Below are 16625 nucleotides of genomic sequence, written 5' to 3' on the forward strand. Positions count from 1 at the left end.
TACAGAGTGCCCTGCAAACAGAAATTCACATTATAAAACCACTAAATATCAGCCAGTCTGTCTTTTGGGGCTATCCAGGTCAACTCAAATCCCTCCTTACTGTTTTCCAAGTCTCTGTTGCTGACCCAATAGCACAATTCTGTTATAAACAGCAGCAAAGAAGAAAGTCTCCAAAGCTACTTAGCTTCTTCTCCTTGCTCCACAGGTCTGTCCCTCCACAGCAAATACACCCATGATAATACGTGAACACAGTGGGAAGGAAAGAGGGAAGATAGAGGAGGAGGGCATATCTCTGAACTCGTTATTTTAACCAGCTACATGACTGCTCACTTATTTACTAAGCACCTACCATGTTCAAGAAGCCAGAGACAAAGCAGAGACACATTCCTCACTCCCATGAAACTGATAATCAGCCAGGGGAGGTAAAGCAATAAACAAGAAAGTAAAAGGCACATGAACTTGCGGTGACCACTGCCGAGAGAGCAAAACACACTGGACGATAACATACCTTCATACTGGTTCAGGAATCACTCTGGAATTCCACTACTCGGTCTAAATGCTGCTTAAGGTCTCACAGCACATCTTTACTGAAATAAAATTTATGGCAAGAGGGAGGGAAAACCTCCCCTTACTGTTCCAGTGAGTTCAGAGGTAATTCATAAAGACATCAGATGTTAAGCTATTCCTCTGCTGGAATAGTCCCTACTAGGCCACACATCATAGAATTCTCAGAGGGAATTTTCCAAAAAAGAGAATCTCCCTTTTGGTAGCAGCAAGTACATTTCAAAGCAATATGTTCACGCTTCTCTGGCTAGTATGTTTAAGAAGCAAAGGAAAAAACTCATTATAGAAAAAATGAAAAAAATCAACTGTCCACCTGTGACCATTGATGTTTATCTTAACTCCTAAGACAAGCATGGGCCACATTTGTCTTTTTACAAATCAAGCAAATAAATACACATTTCCATAACACTAAAGGCCACGAGCGATTTCTTAGAGTTCTTGATTTTTCAAATGTATAAATTAAGATGTCTACATATGGCTACGTAACTATGTTTTGCCAATAAATAATAAAAGAATAAATGATGGTCAGAGCCCCATTCTGAGAATCACATTCAAAAGAGGAGGTGGCTCGGGCAGTAGCTCCGTGGTAGTGTATACATGCAAGGCCCTGGGTTCAATCCCCAACTCCGCCACACACATCCCCCAAAGAAAAGAGAAAAAAATAATGGTGAGATAAATTGATTGAAAGAATGGGCAAAACTGTCACCTCAAACTTGCTCAGATTTACCCTCCTCAAACACACATATCAAAAGTTTGCTAATATAAATTGACAGACATATTTTCAACAACTTTCTGGTTGGGTTCATTTCTGCCAACAGAAAACTAATCAAGTTAAAAGCCTCAGAAGAGGTTTCCTTGGGAAATGGCCCCAACCCTCAAGAATTACAGCACTCCATGCATCACACTGACGGGTCCGTTATATTAATAGCATTTTTAGTAGCAAGAGTCTTTTCAGGCAGCCAAGGTAGGAAGGAAGCCACTTTCATCTTCAGAACTAGAATTTAGAGATGAATGCCAACTCCCCTAAATCCTTACCAAGAGAGATTCTCAGGGGATGACCTAAGTAGAGTGAGCCTTAAGTTTAAAGCCACAAAACTTAAGAAAAATAAGTTTCTAGGGGGCTGCAAAAACACCTCTTAATTTGAAAGCTTTTCCTGAAAGGTTAGGGAAAGGTCCAGTAGGGGACATCCATAGGGGGCTCTGAAATAACATACACATGAAAATATTTTTATAGATTGCTAATGGTCCCAGGTAGTTTTCACATTCCAGGGATAATTGGAGGTAGTGAACAAAATTTTAATGCAAGAAAACTTTTCAGTATTTAAACCTCAAGTTTGACTTCTAGACTTTTCTTTTTCATCTGTGCTGTACCTTCAGGCTTCAGTGGCCTACCTCAGGGCCCTTGCTCATGCTCCTCCCTCTGACTGGAGCCCTCATCCTGTCCAGCATCTGCCTCGCTCATTCCAAGTTCATCCAACCAAATGTCACCTTGTGAGGAGATCTTTCCTGGCCTGGCCTCTCTAAGGTGACGGCATCTCCTGCAGAAAACAACCCTTTTTATCCCTCCTCTTCTGTTTTCTTCCTTAGCCTGTATGATAACACACAATATAATTTAGCGACCTGACTTTTTATTTTCTATTCTTCCCCACCAGAACTAAGCTTCAGTAGGGCTGAAAATTTGACTTGTCTTGTTTCCTGCTGCATCTTCAGTGGCTGAAACTCAGCCTGAAAAGTAGTAGGTGCTCAATGAAAAAAAAAAACAAAACACCCTGGGTGAATGAATGACAAAATGTACTTCAATGGCCTGACGGGTTCATATTTTGCTCACAGTGTTCCTCACTCTGCCTCCCGTCACCTGAGGGGAAATTAAGGGCTTGCTCCGGTCTGGTTCCACTTAATGCCTGCCTTCAGTTTCTCTCTTCCACCTTCTTCTGGAGCAGCCTTGCAGAAGCTTGAGATCCGGCTAAGGGTTGAGAGGCCACCCCTCCCCAGAGTCAGGGTGGCTAGGGCAGAACTATGAGCCCCAAGATGATCTAAGGAAAATGAGGAGATGGACACATCGGCATGATAAGCAGAGGTGACATCGAAAGTGGCAGGGGGGTCAGAAGGTTGAGAGATCACAGAGAAGTCTTAGGGTCAGAGACCAAGGATTAGAGGGTGAGCGTGTCTCTGCCAAGCTCATCAGCACCAGGATCTCTCTGTTCCAGTGGTGAATTACACTTCATACTACATATAGTTTTTAAATCCCATCAAATTCAATACACAGAGAAGGAGCTACAAAGCCCTGTAGGGAACTTTATCAATATGCACAAACATCGATTAGTCAGGGTGTTTCACACGTACACCAGGTAGGAGGTGATTTCTCAGGATGTTTCAGCCTTATGTGGTGAAATGATGGAGAACTATACACACACATCGAAACGATGTCAAATTCCTGACTATGGCATTTACTATAATTATGCAAAATGCAAACACAAGGAGAAAACTGGGTGATGGTTACCCCTTCTGTAAAAAATTTCTTTGAATCTATAACTATTTTGAAATAAAAATTTAAAACAAACCAACCAAGTCTTAATGAACTGCAATATTCTGACCAAATGAAATGTCAGTTTAAAAGTAAGGATTCTTCCTGAAGAAAAAGTACATGGATCACATATGTGCTCCCAACCCCTGCCCTTTCTTTTCGGCTAAAAAGAACTGAAAAAGAAAATTCTCTGGTGCTGTGTGTAAGTCCACACACAGCCCAGACTCATGATTCAGATGTCCAGAACATTCTAATGTAATTCCCATGAATCAAACAATAAGAAATACTTATTTATTGAACATCTTCTAGTGAATTGCTATCAGGAAATATAAAGCAAACATACACTGATGGTCCACAGTGAGTTGATTACCTGAGGATAGAGCTTTTGTCTTAATAAATTAGTGAACGAAAATGAATTGTTAATATCTAGCACCAGGGGTATAGACTAAACTACCCTGGCCTATCTCACCACCAATAACTACAACTAAAAATGCTAGACAAAATGTAAACAAAAGCAGACAGATCGAGGAAGAGAGTCAAAACTCAAAGAGCCACTCTTACAATGGTAGCTTCCTGTTTTATCCTTCCAATTCCTCACCCAGGCTTGCTCCAAGGGTGGGCACCAGTATAGCTATGGAACAAGAAGCAACACCATCAGGACAAGCCCTGTTGTTCTGCCCAGAAGAACTGAGAAAGATCCTAGCAAGCCAGACACCTGGATGTCAGAGAAAAGAGAACTGAGAGAAAAAAAAAAAAAATCCTCTGGTGCTGTGTAAGTCCACACACAGCCCAGACTCATTCTTCAGATGCCCATGCGTGCGACTGACTCGAAGCAAGATGGCAGAGGCCTTGAGAATGAACCGCCCAGTTCTCAGACTAACCCTGATGATGTTAAGAATGGCACAAACCCAGAAAAACACAGCGGAGACTTTGAAACCTGAACCAACATAAAGCTACCAATGGTGAGGCAGAACTTCCGGTCTGAACCCAGGTGGGTAGAATGCCTACAAAAATAAAAACAACGAAATCAATATTCTCCAGGTGGTTTTAACCAGACCTGGAGTCCCATGACATAGTATTTGAAATGTTCACAAAGCATTTCAAAGAACCAAGAAAATTTAATCAATTCCCAAGGATAAAGACAGTAGAAGCCAACTCCAAAGTGGCCCAGATAATGGAATTATCAACACAGACTTTTAAAGCAGTTGTTATAACTGTGCTCCCTGAATAAAGGTAAACACTCTTGAAATAAATGAAACACTTAACTGCTTGCAATGTCTATGAAGATCATTGTGAATGTCAATGATGACGCATGAGTAGAGAAACAGAACACATATAAAAAAGAAAGGTAACATACAAAGTTTGGGTCATAAGTAGAAGCCTGTATATTAGCCCATAGGCCTTTTCTTAACTTAAGAAAATCATTTGGGAATCTATTAGCCATGATGGAATGTTCCCTCCTACAAAAAAACTTGAACTTGGAAAAGTTTGAGCTATCATTTATATTAGGGAATAAAAAGGTAAACCGTATACGATCCCAGATGTAACATGTGTGCTACATTTTCCAAATCAATCTAATGTTATATTTTCTCAGTACTGCATGAGAAAACATCCCAATAAATAGGAAGCCACCTCACAGGTCAAAGTTGCAGGCACAGAGAGCAAAGGAAAATCCTCCAACAAGAGCAGATTGTTGAGGGGGAGAAGCGGGAGGAAAAGAAAAAAAAAAATAGAATGGAATCTGGAAATAACTGCATCACCTTGAGGACTAAGGAGGTTACAATTAATATTTTTATGGCTTAGAATGTGTAATTCTCTAAAGACATCCGAGGTCCCAGTGGCACCCCTAGCAGATACAGGAGGATGCTCCATACCACAGCAGAGGAACAGGAGGGGTCCCCATGACCAAAGGCCAGCCTGTGGGTCTTCGGACCAATACTTGCTGTTTTTGAGAGCAAATAATGGAAAAGATGATCTTGCCATTGAGATCCAACATCAGTGGAGCAAAATTTCTCCTATCAACAAGTGAAAACCTACATTTGAGGTGCATTTCCAAGATACGAATCTCAAAGCAGGTTAAATTTTGAATAAGTAAATATTTCCCAAACGTACACATGCAATGAATCTGTGAAAAAAGTTTTAAAGTGACTATACTATTCTGGATAAAGTGCTTTTGGGTCATTTCAATTTTCACAATACTTTCTTTTTTAAAAAATTTCTAAAGTTCCTATACCAAACATGCAATTCATTTTTCTTCAGGAAAGAAAAAAAAAAGGCAAAACATGTTAACAGGTTTTGAGTCACTAAATTTGTTTCTTTTGTTTTGGCCCATTAAAGAGAGTAAGGATATAGGCACTATGCCCACAGCTATGAAGGAGTGTCACCAAACCCAAACTCCAGACAGATGGCCTGGGGAAAGTACCTAAGATAAAGAATACACTATCTGGCTTGGAATTAATCCCTTATTTTTTAATATTTTCAATTTGTTGTTTTTTTTTTTTAGTAGTAGATGAACAAAATACCTTTATTTTATTTGTTTACTTTTTATTCGTTGCTGAGGATCGAACCCAGGGCCTCACCTGTGCTAGGCGAGCGCTCTGCCACTAAGCTACAGCCTTTATTTCAAGAATACATTGGCACTTTGCTTGACCTCTCACTGCATCCATGGCAGGGTGACCTTGACCCTTCCTGTTTTATTATAATCTTCCTATGGCAGAGACCAGGTCTTATCATCATATTTATAACCTAAATTTCCTTAACTTTTAATTTGGGGGAGGACTTTTCATCATTGAGATTGCCTTAAAACAAGGGAACTCCAAATATAAAAAAAAATAAGATTCCAGTGCTAAGCCAGATAATCCAATCCATAGCATATTCAACACAAAAGTTAAGCATGAAGTCAAGGTTTCTGTGTTGCTGGTAAAGATAGTGAGATCCAACCATAAGGCATGTTATGATGTATCTTAAGTTATAATTATTAATAATATCAGTTTTCATTCCCCTGAGGTATTTTAAAACCTATTAAAATAAATGTAATCATTACCCTTCTCTGACTTGAAAACAGACCTCTGAAGCCGCAGGAGAAAGGATGGAATGTATTTATTTCAAAGTTAAATTTGAAGCAAAAAATCACAAGACAACAGATTGCAAATTTAAAATTAGATTCTAGTGGGAGGTCTTGGTTTCAAGCCTGTTTTTTTCCCTACTGGATGTTGCGCTTGAAGCAGAGGGGGAAAGAGCTAAGATTAAACTGAGACTAAGTTCTGAAAGTTTTTGCTAAATCGTTACAACCCATGAATAGAGTTTTGCCAAGTCACACACAAATACCTCTAACCCAAGAGACTAAACAAGAAAGTTTTGCAACAAATAAAAGATGATCTTTGATTTAGAAAAGATTATTATTTTGACTGCTTATTTGTGCTTTTTAAAGATTATCCAAAGCAGAAACAAAATATATCCTTGTTCTGAGGCTGGATTTTGAAGCTAGGTTTGCCTTTTTCAAACATAATCCAATATAAAGATGGTGAAACTCAGGGATAAAAGATCCCGAGGGCAATTCACAGGGGAATAAAAGATCTCATAGGTACCTGCTTGGTCTTTTCCTTTTGTTTTGTTTTAAGTCTAATGCTTTTGCTTTGTTGGATGGGTGTAACCCTAATCCAAGGAAGCGATTCCAAATTCTTTTTCCCATGAGCTACATACAACACAGCAATTTCGACTGTGATAAAAATGCAACTATCCCACTGCCTTTGAAGCAGTTCTACTTGGTGCAGGCACACAGAGGCTCAAATCCACACAGGCAAACTTACCTTAAAAGGCAACAGTGGTCCCCAGCCCAACTTGCCCCAAGAGCACTGTGGCATTTAGATACTGATGTTGGAAATGATGTCGGCGGTTGGGGCTGGGGCTGGGGCTGGGGAAGGTGTCAGCACCTGCCCTCCTGCTCCGTGGCCATCAGGATCTCATCTGAGTCTGGGAGAATGTGCCAAAAACCTGGAGAGGAGAGGGTCAGAGGAGACAGAAAAACAGAAGGGAATGGTCAGCCAGAAAAAAAGGAAATGGGCATCTCCCATCAAGATCATCTGCATTAATTATCCCACATCAACCTGGGGTGCAATGGAACACAAAGTTGCCCCCAAAGCCCAAAATCAGAGGATGCAACATTTAGCTACAGGTATAAAGTGACAGGCTTAGTCAGACAGATAAACAAAGGCCAGCATCCCCACATTGGTGGTCGTAACTAGCCCTGCACACTAAGTCATTTGGTCACTTTAGTCTGTTTCTGTAAGATGATGACATCAGATCACAGAAACAGGTTGCTGTCGGGTGATTTCGATTACCCTCTCTTACTTTTCAAAGAATCTCAAGAGAGAAATGGAAGGCAACAAAGGAACCTCAGTTATTCTCAAACTACAGCTGCGTTTAGATGGAAGTTGAAGAAAACACTAAAAGACAGGGGAAAAAAAAAGAGAGACCAACTTAAATCCATAGCCCTCCTCGTCATATGCATGTTTTCTTAAGATGAAAACATCACATTCATAGAAAACTCATATGAAGAATATGCACAGAGAAAAATTCCAATTGTTATTTAACAGCAAAAGTAAATTGAAAAGGAGGGCTCCGAGAAAAAAGCAGGGTTAATGGTCCTTTTGATTCTTTTCTCTTTTTTCTCCTGTTGTTTTTAAACAGTTTGCCTTTTGAGGTGAAATTGGAAATGCAAAGGCAGGCAAAAAGGCCTGGAGGGTCTCTGTGAATGGCTTCGTTTCATTACTTTCCAACTGGACATTCCCCTGTGGACTGCCTGCCGCTGCCACCCACTTGCTGGTGGTTTCAGCAAGGTAGGAACAAGGAGAGAATTGCCCACTTGTAGAAAAGAAGCAGAGAGAGGCAATAAGTAAATAAATTATACATCCACACGGAACAGAACAAGAAGTGAAGTTTCGCGCCTTCCTCATCTTGGAAAATGTGCTATTTAACCATGAAGCTAGTGACTCACGCTTGCAGGGGAAGGAACAGGAGTTCTAGCAATACCCCATCATTACCCCCACAAAACTTGCCCTTTCATGAGTCCCCCCATTGCTACCCTGTTCATTCCCTTTTCCTGGGCATCCTCTGTGAACGGCTGTCTGCAAATTTCCAAATTTTCAAAGCAGTCCCTGAATTGCTTAGAACTGGCAGAAATTAATAAGCAACAACCCATTTATATTGAAATGGACTCATTACGGTGCCAGCTGCCAATAATTTGCAAGGCTGGGTTCTTTCTGGCAAAGGGGCCTGCGGGTGGCTGTCCTTCCACCTGCACCACAGAGGCTGTTGGTGCAATTTGTACACTATTAGCCAGACTTCTTTTTTTTTTCTATCTATACTCTTCAAGTCCTTGAGAAAAAGAACTAAAGGAAGAGGAAAGTTAACATTATGGAGGGTTATTTATGAAACACAAGGGAAAGCAACACTGAATCAATGGGCATCTTTTATTATTATTATTATTATTATTATTATTATTATTATTATTATTTTGGTAGAAACAAATTTTACCCATGACCCGGGCTGTGGAACTGATCCATGAGGTGGACAAATAGAGGCCTCCACGTTTATTATTGTACAAGCAGCAGGTAAGCTGCCCCACCAAGTACCCCATGATCAGTTCTTTTCAATGCTAGCTTCTATTTCTGCTGTTATTTAACATTTGTAAGACATGAGGAGTGTCCTAGGGGGTAGGCTAGTGTTATGGAGGCTAACATGACACTTATTTCATTGAAAATGAATCTGTTATAAGTTGAATGAAATCAATAGCCTTCGATTTGTTAGCAAAGAATATGGTGAGTTAATTAACCCAGTTGGAAGATTCTGTGTGCTCAGTTTGCCACAGCACTCCTGCCCGCCCCCCCCACACACGCATGAGCCATGCTGATGAGTCCCTCTGTACCACTCACCTGCTTGCCTTACAGTAAAATGACATGCATACTCAATAGACCGAGTTTCCCAAGATCACTATGATTCACTCTCAACTCATACAGTAAGATTCTGGGTCAGGTGTCAAATGACCAGCTTTCACAGGGAAGTGTGTGTTACCATGCGGGTGGGAAAGGAATAACCAAAACTAATCTCAGCCTTCAAATACCTGCAAGAATAGGGCCCAGAAGCCCCACCAATCCAAACCTATGGCATGATTGACGATGAAACCATGACATGTGTCAGAAACAAGTGCCCATGGCATCGAATCCCTGGCTTTTCCTAAAAAAGTCTGCTAGACCAGAATTTTTCTTTCTTCATCTTCAAAAACACCCATTTTTTTGTCATTTTTAAGTTCTTACAAGTTTCAGAAATCAATTATATAGAGAAAAGTGTATTATACTTGGCCCACAAATACCCAGGTTCAATTACCAGACTTTCTCACTCTCTAAATTATGTGATCTTGGGCTACTAAATGATCCACTCTGAAAACCACTGGGGAAAAAAAGGATGTAGTAGTGTCTGCCTTACTAACACCCACCTGAAAGGATGTTTATAAGAAAGAAATTAAAGAATCTCTTTATGGCACCCTCAGCCATAAAATTCTACATAAGTGTGTTAGTTCTTTTCCTATTTGTCTTTTTTTAGTACCCAAGAAAGTTCCATAATTAGTGAATTAAGGAGAATCAGGTAGTTTCCCTCTACCCGAAACCTAAAAAAGGGAGAGAGGATGTAGAGATCTTGGGTCAAAATTCTTAACATTTATTTTATATGTAATAAGCACCAGAATGATTTGGTTTTTAGTCTTCAAGTTAGCTCCTGAATCAGTATTGATTGTATGGACAGATGGATGGATGGATCTGGGACACCAGAATATAAATTTTAGAAAGTTAAAAAATTAATCAGTCGTCTTTTTTAACTTCTTTTAACTGTTACTTTCTTTCTGAAAAGACTTGAAGTGACTTCCAAGGATATATAATTTAAAATAAAATAAAGGAAATTACTTCTAGAAAAAAGAGAAAAAAATCACAAAGATAAGTCCAAGACCAAGGACACGAAGGGTGCTGGTGTGCACCTTGTGGAGCCTCACGCCATGTCACTGACCGGAAGCCTGTGACAGCCACCTCCAATGGGGAATGCAATGACCACTGCGAAGTTCACAGTGTCCTCACAAACTCTCAGAAGAAGGACACACGTCCTTGCTATTAGGATCAGACGGGAATTTCCACTGTGGCCCCCTGAGGCCACTGTGATAGAATAAACCATGTTCTGAACTTTGACAGTAGATTGAAAAAAATATTACAATTCAGGGACAGCAGCTGGGAAGGAGAGGATAAGGCTGGGTGGACAGGCTGCTGCTGCCTCCCAGGAAGCACTGTCTGCCCTCCATCCACAGTGCCAGATCCAGAGGAAGGACTGAGACCAGAAGGTGGGGCTCTCTGGTTCCCTCGAGTAGAGGTGGGTCCAGCTGCCAGATGGCCACAACCCACCTGGGGTTAAGGACAGGTCCACCCAGGGGTGTGCTTTGTCTGGCTTTTGGGAAAGCTGAGACTGCATCTAAGAGTCAGACATAGAGATGAGGTGTCCACCTTCCCTTCCGACCCCTGGCAGCTCTGGGGCAAGGGCCAGGACTCTCGGAAAAATCGATCTCTCAGCACAAATGAATGAGCCATGAAAGGGGCCCCAAACTCCTATTCCATAAAGCATGAATGAACTGATTGTAGGCCAATTGGTGGGGTTTTGTTGTTTGTTTGTTTGTTTGTTTTGTTTTTTAAGTTAAGAATAAACAGACACTCCAAGCAGCCAAACAAAATTCCTAAAACTTTCCATATCCACGGGTTGCTCTAATTTTCAGCAATAGTACTTCCTAATATACCCAAATGTATCCCAAAGTAACTAAGCAAGAAACATATTCATAGAATCAATACTTTTAAGCAGGCTACAAGTTGGGAGCTATCTACTAAAATCGTTTTAATTTTAGAGCAGTGAATCTTTGGCAATACTCGATCAAGTTCAGCTGGGACAGACATTACCATATTTCTTACGAGTAAAGTCAGTGCATTTCAAAATGAAGTAATGTGTTCTACCCCAGCCCAGGGAGAGCTGCCATTTATGGAAAGCTCACTATCTGGCTCACACTATGTTAAGTGGCTTTAGGCCAAAACACTCAGATTCTAAGTTTCCCTAAGTTCTGGGTGTTTATCGTCTTGCGACTACTCTTAGACACCTCCAACCGGTGACTGCCAAAGTATTACAAAACCGAATCAGTCACTGCAGAGTTCCCTACTAGTGTCATTCGAGGGAATTTGGAAACCACCAGTCCCAGAGGGCTCTGCTGCACAGCTGGCCATCCAACCCCCCCCCAGATACCCCTGCAGCCCAACACTTTAGGCTCCTGGGAGGCCCTGGCCTGCTGAAGTGGACACACCATGAGACTCACATGATTTCTCAGAAACCCATTGCCATTTCTAAAAGCCATGAAGCTACTGGACACTTGAGAATCCCTCCCAACACTCCAGATCACAGCTTTGGGCTCTTGGTTCCTAAATTATCAATTTTGAATTACATCAAAAAAGCACTTCCCATTGTCACTGAGAGAGACTGTGGAGCATTTGATCCCAGAAGAGAATGGAAATAGAGCTGAATGTAGCTCGCTTCTAATGCTGACCTCTGTCCTTTACTGCTGTGCCCAAGCTGCAACTTGATTTCCAGGGCGTTCCCAGTGAAAGAACTAGGTTAGCTGGGTGCCCTTAAGGAGAAAGAGGGAGAGGATGCTACTCTCCTAGAGGTGCTTTCATGACTCCTATAAAACATCACAGAATTGAATCCTTAAACTTCTTACCAAAGTTATGTTCTCAAGACATCTCCGTTTAGGAGAGACTTCAATTTAAAATCACTTTGCCCAACAACAAATTTTCTAAAATTGGGCCACCCAGGTGTCTTTCCCTTGGTAGATCTCTCTCTCATCATCCCCCTGCCCCATTGGGGCCCCAGGAGCTTCACCATGTACAGGAAGAAACCATGTTTTCAGGACACACAGCTGGGATGGTGGTGGATGAGGGGTGCTTCTCTTTCACTGTCAAAGATTAACGATCCAGGAAGGGAACATGAGTCTAATTCCCCCTGGTTTTCCAAGCCTGACATCTAGCCTCAAGCCAGCACGGAGACAGAGGGGCCTCCAGTCTAAAGAAGATGGCCCTAGGTGTGTCAAGTGGAAAGGCACCCACAGGAAGTGATTCTGGGCCATAGCACATGCTGCCCTGCCACTGAGGTCACTTGGCCAGGTGATCTGAATGTATAAAAGTGCAACCAACAATTCCATGATGGTCCCCAACTCCTACAATGTGGACCCCCCTCAACCAGTTCCCTTACCATGCAGCTTTGGGGGAATTATTCACAAACACAGTCAGGGTGTCAGGAGATCCCCTTCCCTCGTCAGGAAGCAAAACAAGATAAGGTCACTATTCACTATGTCCTTCTCCAAACTTCCCCACAAGTGGCAAACCTCAGCCTGCAGCTGCTATCTAGAGGGGGAGGCCATCCCGGAATCAGGGAAGCACTCTCCGGGTGAGGCCACACACCCAAAAGGCTGGTGTGGCACGTAGGCCTATGAGCAATGCAGTCTGGGATTGCCTGTGACACAGAGGACGGAGGAAATACCACCAACCCTCTGAAGAGCTTGCAGTTGTGGGGGAGGGGTGACAAATCCACTCTACTGACCTCTCACACTTTGCATCTAAATGGCCTGCCAGGAAAAAAATCCTCCCTCATGAACTCCTTCCTTCTTGGGTCCCAGCTCTTGCTGCACTTGGATTGGCAGGAAAGTGTGAGATTCTTTGAAGAGAAAAATGATTAAAGAGAGATATCAGCACTCCAGCTACCAAGGAGGTGGCCTCCAAGGCTGTGGCTTTGGGGATGCAGGAAAAGAAGAGATTAAGAAATACTAAGTATGTATATGTGCGTGACTATTCCATTGGCAATTCCCGAAATAACCAAAAGGCATTGAGTGAGTGCAATCCTGGAGAAACATGCTCGCCCTTCCCAGAAGTGAATCTCTCACATGTCCCTGAATAAGGCCACCGCTAAGCAGGTATTATGAGCACCTTGAACTTTGATATGTGTCCACGTCGTAACCTAATGGAAGAATTTTAATCAAGAAATAACCAAAGCACTTTAGATAGCCAAGAGTCTTGAAATTCAAATGACTTTTTTAAAAAAAAATTTTAAAGGAATTCCTCCCAAGGATTTTCAAAATGGAGAGGTTTGATTCTTTACCTATGAGTCTCCATCTAAGTGAAGGACTAGTTCAAATTTGAAGATGCTGTCAGAGGTCTCTTTGACAGAGCAGTGAATGTTCCCAAGGCCTTGCACCCCTCCCTGGATGCCTTGCCCAAAACACTCCCTTCCACTCTCCTCATTTCCAAATGCAAGACACCTTTCACAATGACCTCAATTTTTTTTATTTGGAAATCACTTCAAGTTACTTGGTAGTTATACAATTAAGACTACAAGTCCTAACAAGTTCGATGTAATTCCTTATTTCATTGATGCTAAGAACTCTGTGTTTTCACTTTAACATCTCTGGAATTGAATGTTTCTCACAATCATAATGGTGTATTCTAGTTTAATCAGCAGTGTTCTCTTTCCTTCCTAGTGAGAAATACAATAGTGTATCTTACAAATGATAGCTTTGTGTGAAATAAAAGCAAAATAAAAATAATTTCTAAACAGCTGTATTTATGACTGGCTAAAACTGCTTGTGACTTGTTTGGGTAAAGCAGAGTATCTAAATAAGAACTATCCTAATTGCTGCCCATTCAGTTCAGCCTAACAAACATTTATTGAGCACCTGCTCAATATGTATAGGATAAGGAATTAGGCCATTTCCTAAGATACCTAAATCCATGAAACTGGTGGTCACTCATCCCCTCTACAGAGGCCAATCTGGCTTTATCAATAGTGAATGGTGGAAGAAATAGATCAATTCTACAAGGAGAAGCTATTAGTTGAACCTGGTCCTGAAGGGCTATCAGGATTTGACTTACCTTTTGAGGATGGATGGGAATAAACAAGGACAGGGGAGGTTTATACTATAGAGAGGAAAGGTAAAACAACTCCAAGAGAAGAGAGGGCTAAGAATAAAGACTGAGGGATGAAAGTACCATCAGCCCTGTGCTGTAGAGACAATCGCAGGAAAGAGCTGCAGCTGATAAGGCTAAAAGACTGGTCTGGGGCCATGGATGCTCCAAGAGAAATCAGATGTTACTACGGGTAACGGAAATAGGTGATGGGCTTTTACTGTGGGAGTTACACATTCAAATATGGTTTCCACCTACTGCGTGGCTTGGAAGAGAAGGTGGAGCTTGTTGCAACCAATCACATGAGGTTGCCCAAATGGGTACCTTGTAGCTGTTAGGAATGAAGGAGGGAGACGGAGGCCAGTCGCCTCCAAGTTCCTCATGTTGTCACCCGAAAAATCAGAAGGTGACTATACACCCTTACCCTGAGGGCTAATGGAGCCCCTAGTTCGGAAGTTTTATCCTTGAGATCCAGAATCCACTATTAGTGAAATTACCGGATACCTGGTGTTCAGTCCACAAACGGTCTCAAAACAAGGGAAACCCACTAGACACCAAATTAAAATGCAAATTTTGAATTTATTTTGAAGGAAATTTAAAATATCAAGTACTTTGGTACTTTGGCATCTTTTTTTCTGTTTAATCTTTTTACACACACACACACACACACACACACACTTTTGCTCAGAAGTTATGTTGTGGCGTTGGATCTCCCCACCCACCTGGGAAATAGTTATTACTCCAGACTTTCAGAAGGCTGGAATATCTTTTTATAAAAACAATGTTATCCAAAATAATAAAAGGTAGGCCCTCCTTTTCCTGTATTTCATTTCTTTAATTTTTTAAATTTTTCTAAAGAACTGAAAGCAACATTTAAAACATGCTGCTGTTGTACATTAAACAAAACTCTGCGATAACCAGTATTTAGTCTATTAAAAAAAGCTCTTTTTGAAGAAAAACTTTAAAATTACTCTCCTGTCCTAGTTTAGGCTGCTACAACAAAAATACCTCAGACTGGGTGACTGACAACAGGAATGTATTGCTCACGGTTCTGGAGACTAGAAAGTCCAAGACCAATGTGCTGACAGATTCAGTGTCTGGTGAGGGCCTGTTCCTCACAGGCAGAGCCTTCCGGCTGCATCCTCACATGGGGAAGGGCAAGCTGGCTTCACAGGCCTCCTTTACGGTCTGATCTCACTTGCGGAAGTGGAGATCTTGAGCCCTGACTCCCATCACCCCTTAATAATTGCATCACACTTGAGTACCAGGTTCCAACATATGAATCTGGAGGGGATGCCAATATCAGATCACAGGAGCTCCCAAAAAGTTAGGAAGGACATCAGAACAGAGATGCCAATAATAGCCAAATCCCTGTACATTCAAAAAGACAAAACCAAAAAACAACAAAACTCATCAAACAACTTGTGAGAGGCCAGTTTTATCGTAACCACATCTTTTATTGACCAAAGCAATACATGTAATAAAAAATGCATTCAACAGCGACAATAATTTTAGTATAAAAATAAAATATGATGACTCCAGTTTGGTACTATAAAGTTAACAGTAAGTCAGATTTGAGTTCAGTCTCCAAAAATCTCTTGCCTTGTGGGATACCCACTGTGCTCCTTACTCCCTGGGAGCCGTCTTATTATTTAAACAAGACTGTCAACTGCAAGCAATGCTCCAAGCCTGCACAAGTCAGAGTGAGATTCACTGGAATGCATAAGTAAGCATGCCCAAGTGCCACTTCAAATAAATGTAGCATTTAAGGATGATCGCTTAACCTTTCTACAAGGGAGAAAATGAGAAGTCAATAGCTATGTGACACCAAGCGGATCTCAAGTGATGCTCTGGTTGCATTAATAGCCAGACTGGCGGAGGCTGAGAGGGGAACGCATGGCATGAGGTCAGAACGAAGGCAAGAAAGAAATGGATTAACCACAGTCCAACCTTCACCGTTCCTTATGTTTAAAAGTCAGTTGGTGGTCTGCAAGTGACTTTGCTTAACTACATCTGAAAAGAAATCCACATTGCTTTGCCTTGCTCAAGTCAAAACCCACACGCATCCTAATGGTAAGCATCATGAGGCTCTCTCTGCTGGGCCTTCCTTTTTCAATTAAGACAAAAGTACCACCGAATTGGCCCACAGAATGGCAAAATGGAACAGCAACCAAATCTCACCATCCAAAATCTAATGCAAGATCTTTTTGGCTAAACAATGACTAACATTCATCCCAGCCAAATTACAAATTGGGAGAGAATAAAAAGCACATGAAGCAGTTGCAAGCTGAATTTTTGAAAGTAGAAGGAAAAAAATACAACAACAACAACAACAAATCAAATACAGAACACATATGACCCTCCCTGAAGTCACAGAGGATAATCAGCCTCTTTTAGCATGACGGCAGTTCGGCGGGAGTCACTGGAATGCTTGCAACAGTGATACATCAAAGTTCCCCTGCAGAAAAACCGATACATAAAATCACAAAGCAAATCTGTTTCTTGTA

The 16625-nt window shown here is 41.5% G+C and overlaps 1 protein-coding gene across 1 annotated transcript in view; it reads right to left on the reverse strand.

The window, feature by feature from the left end:
* The window catches only part of Tiam1 (TIAM Rac1 associated GEF 1), a 182295-nt gene that overhangs the window by 124926 nt on the left and 40744 nt on the right, over nt 1-16625 (reverse strand). Inside the window, exon 3 of the mRNA XM_048803941.1 lies at nt 6898-7081. The gene's annotated coding sequence lies outside the window, so the exon portion shown is untranslated. The remainder of the gene's footprint in view (nt 1-6897; nt 7082-16625) is intronic.

This window comes from Marmota marmota, unplaced genomic scaffold (assembly GCF_001458135.2).
Source record: "Marmota marmota marmota unplaced genomic scaffold, marMar, whole genome shotgun sequence".
NCBI classification, from domain to species: Eukaryota; Metazoa; Chordata; class Mammalia; order Rodentia; family Sciuridae; genus Marmota; species Marmota marmota.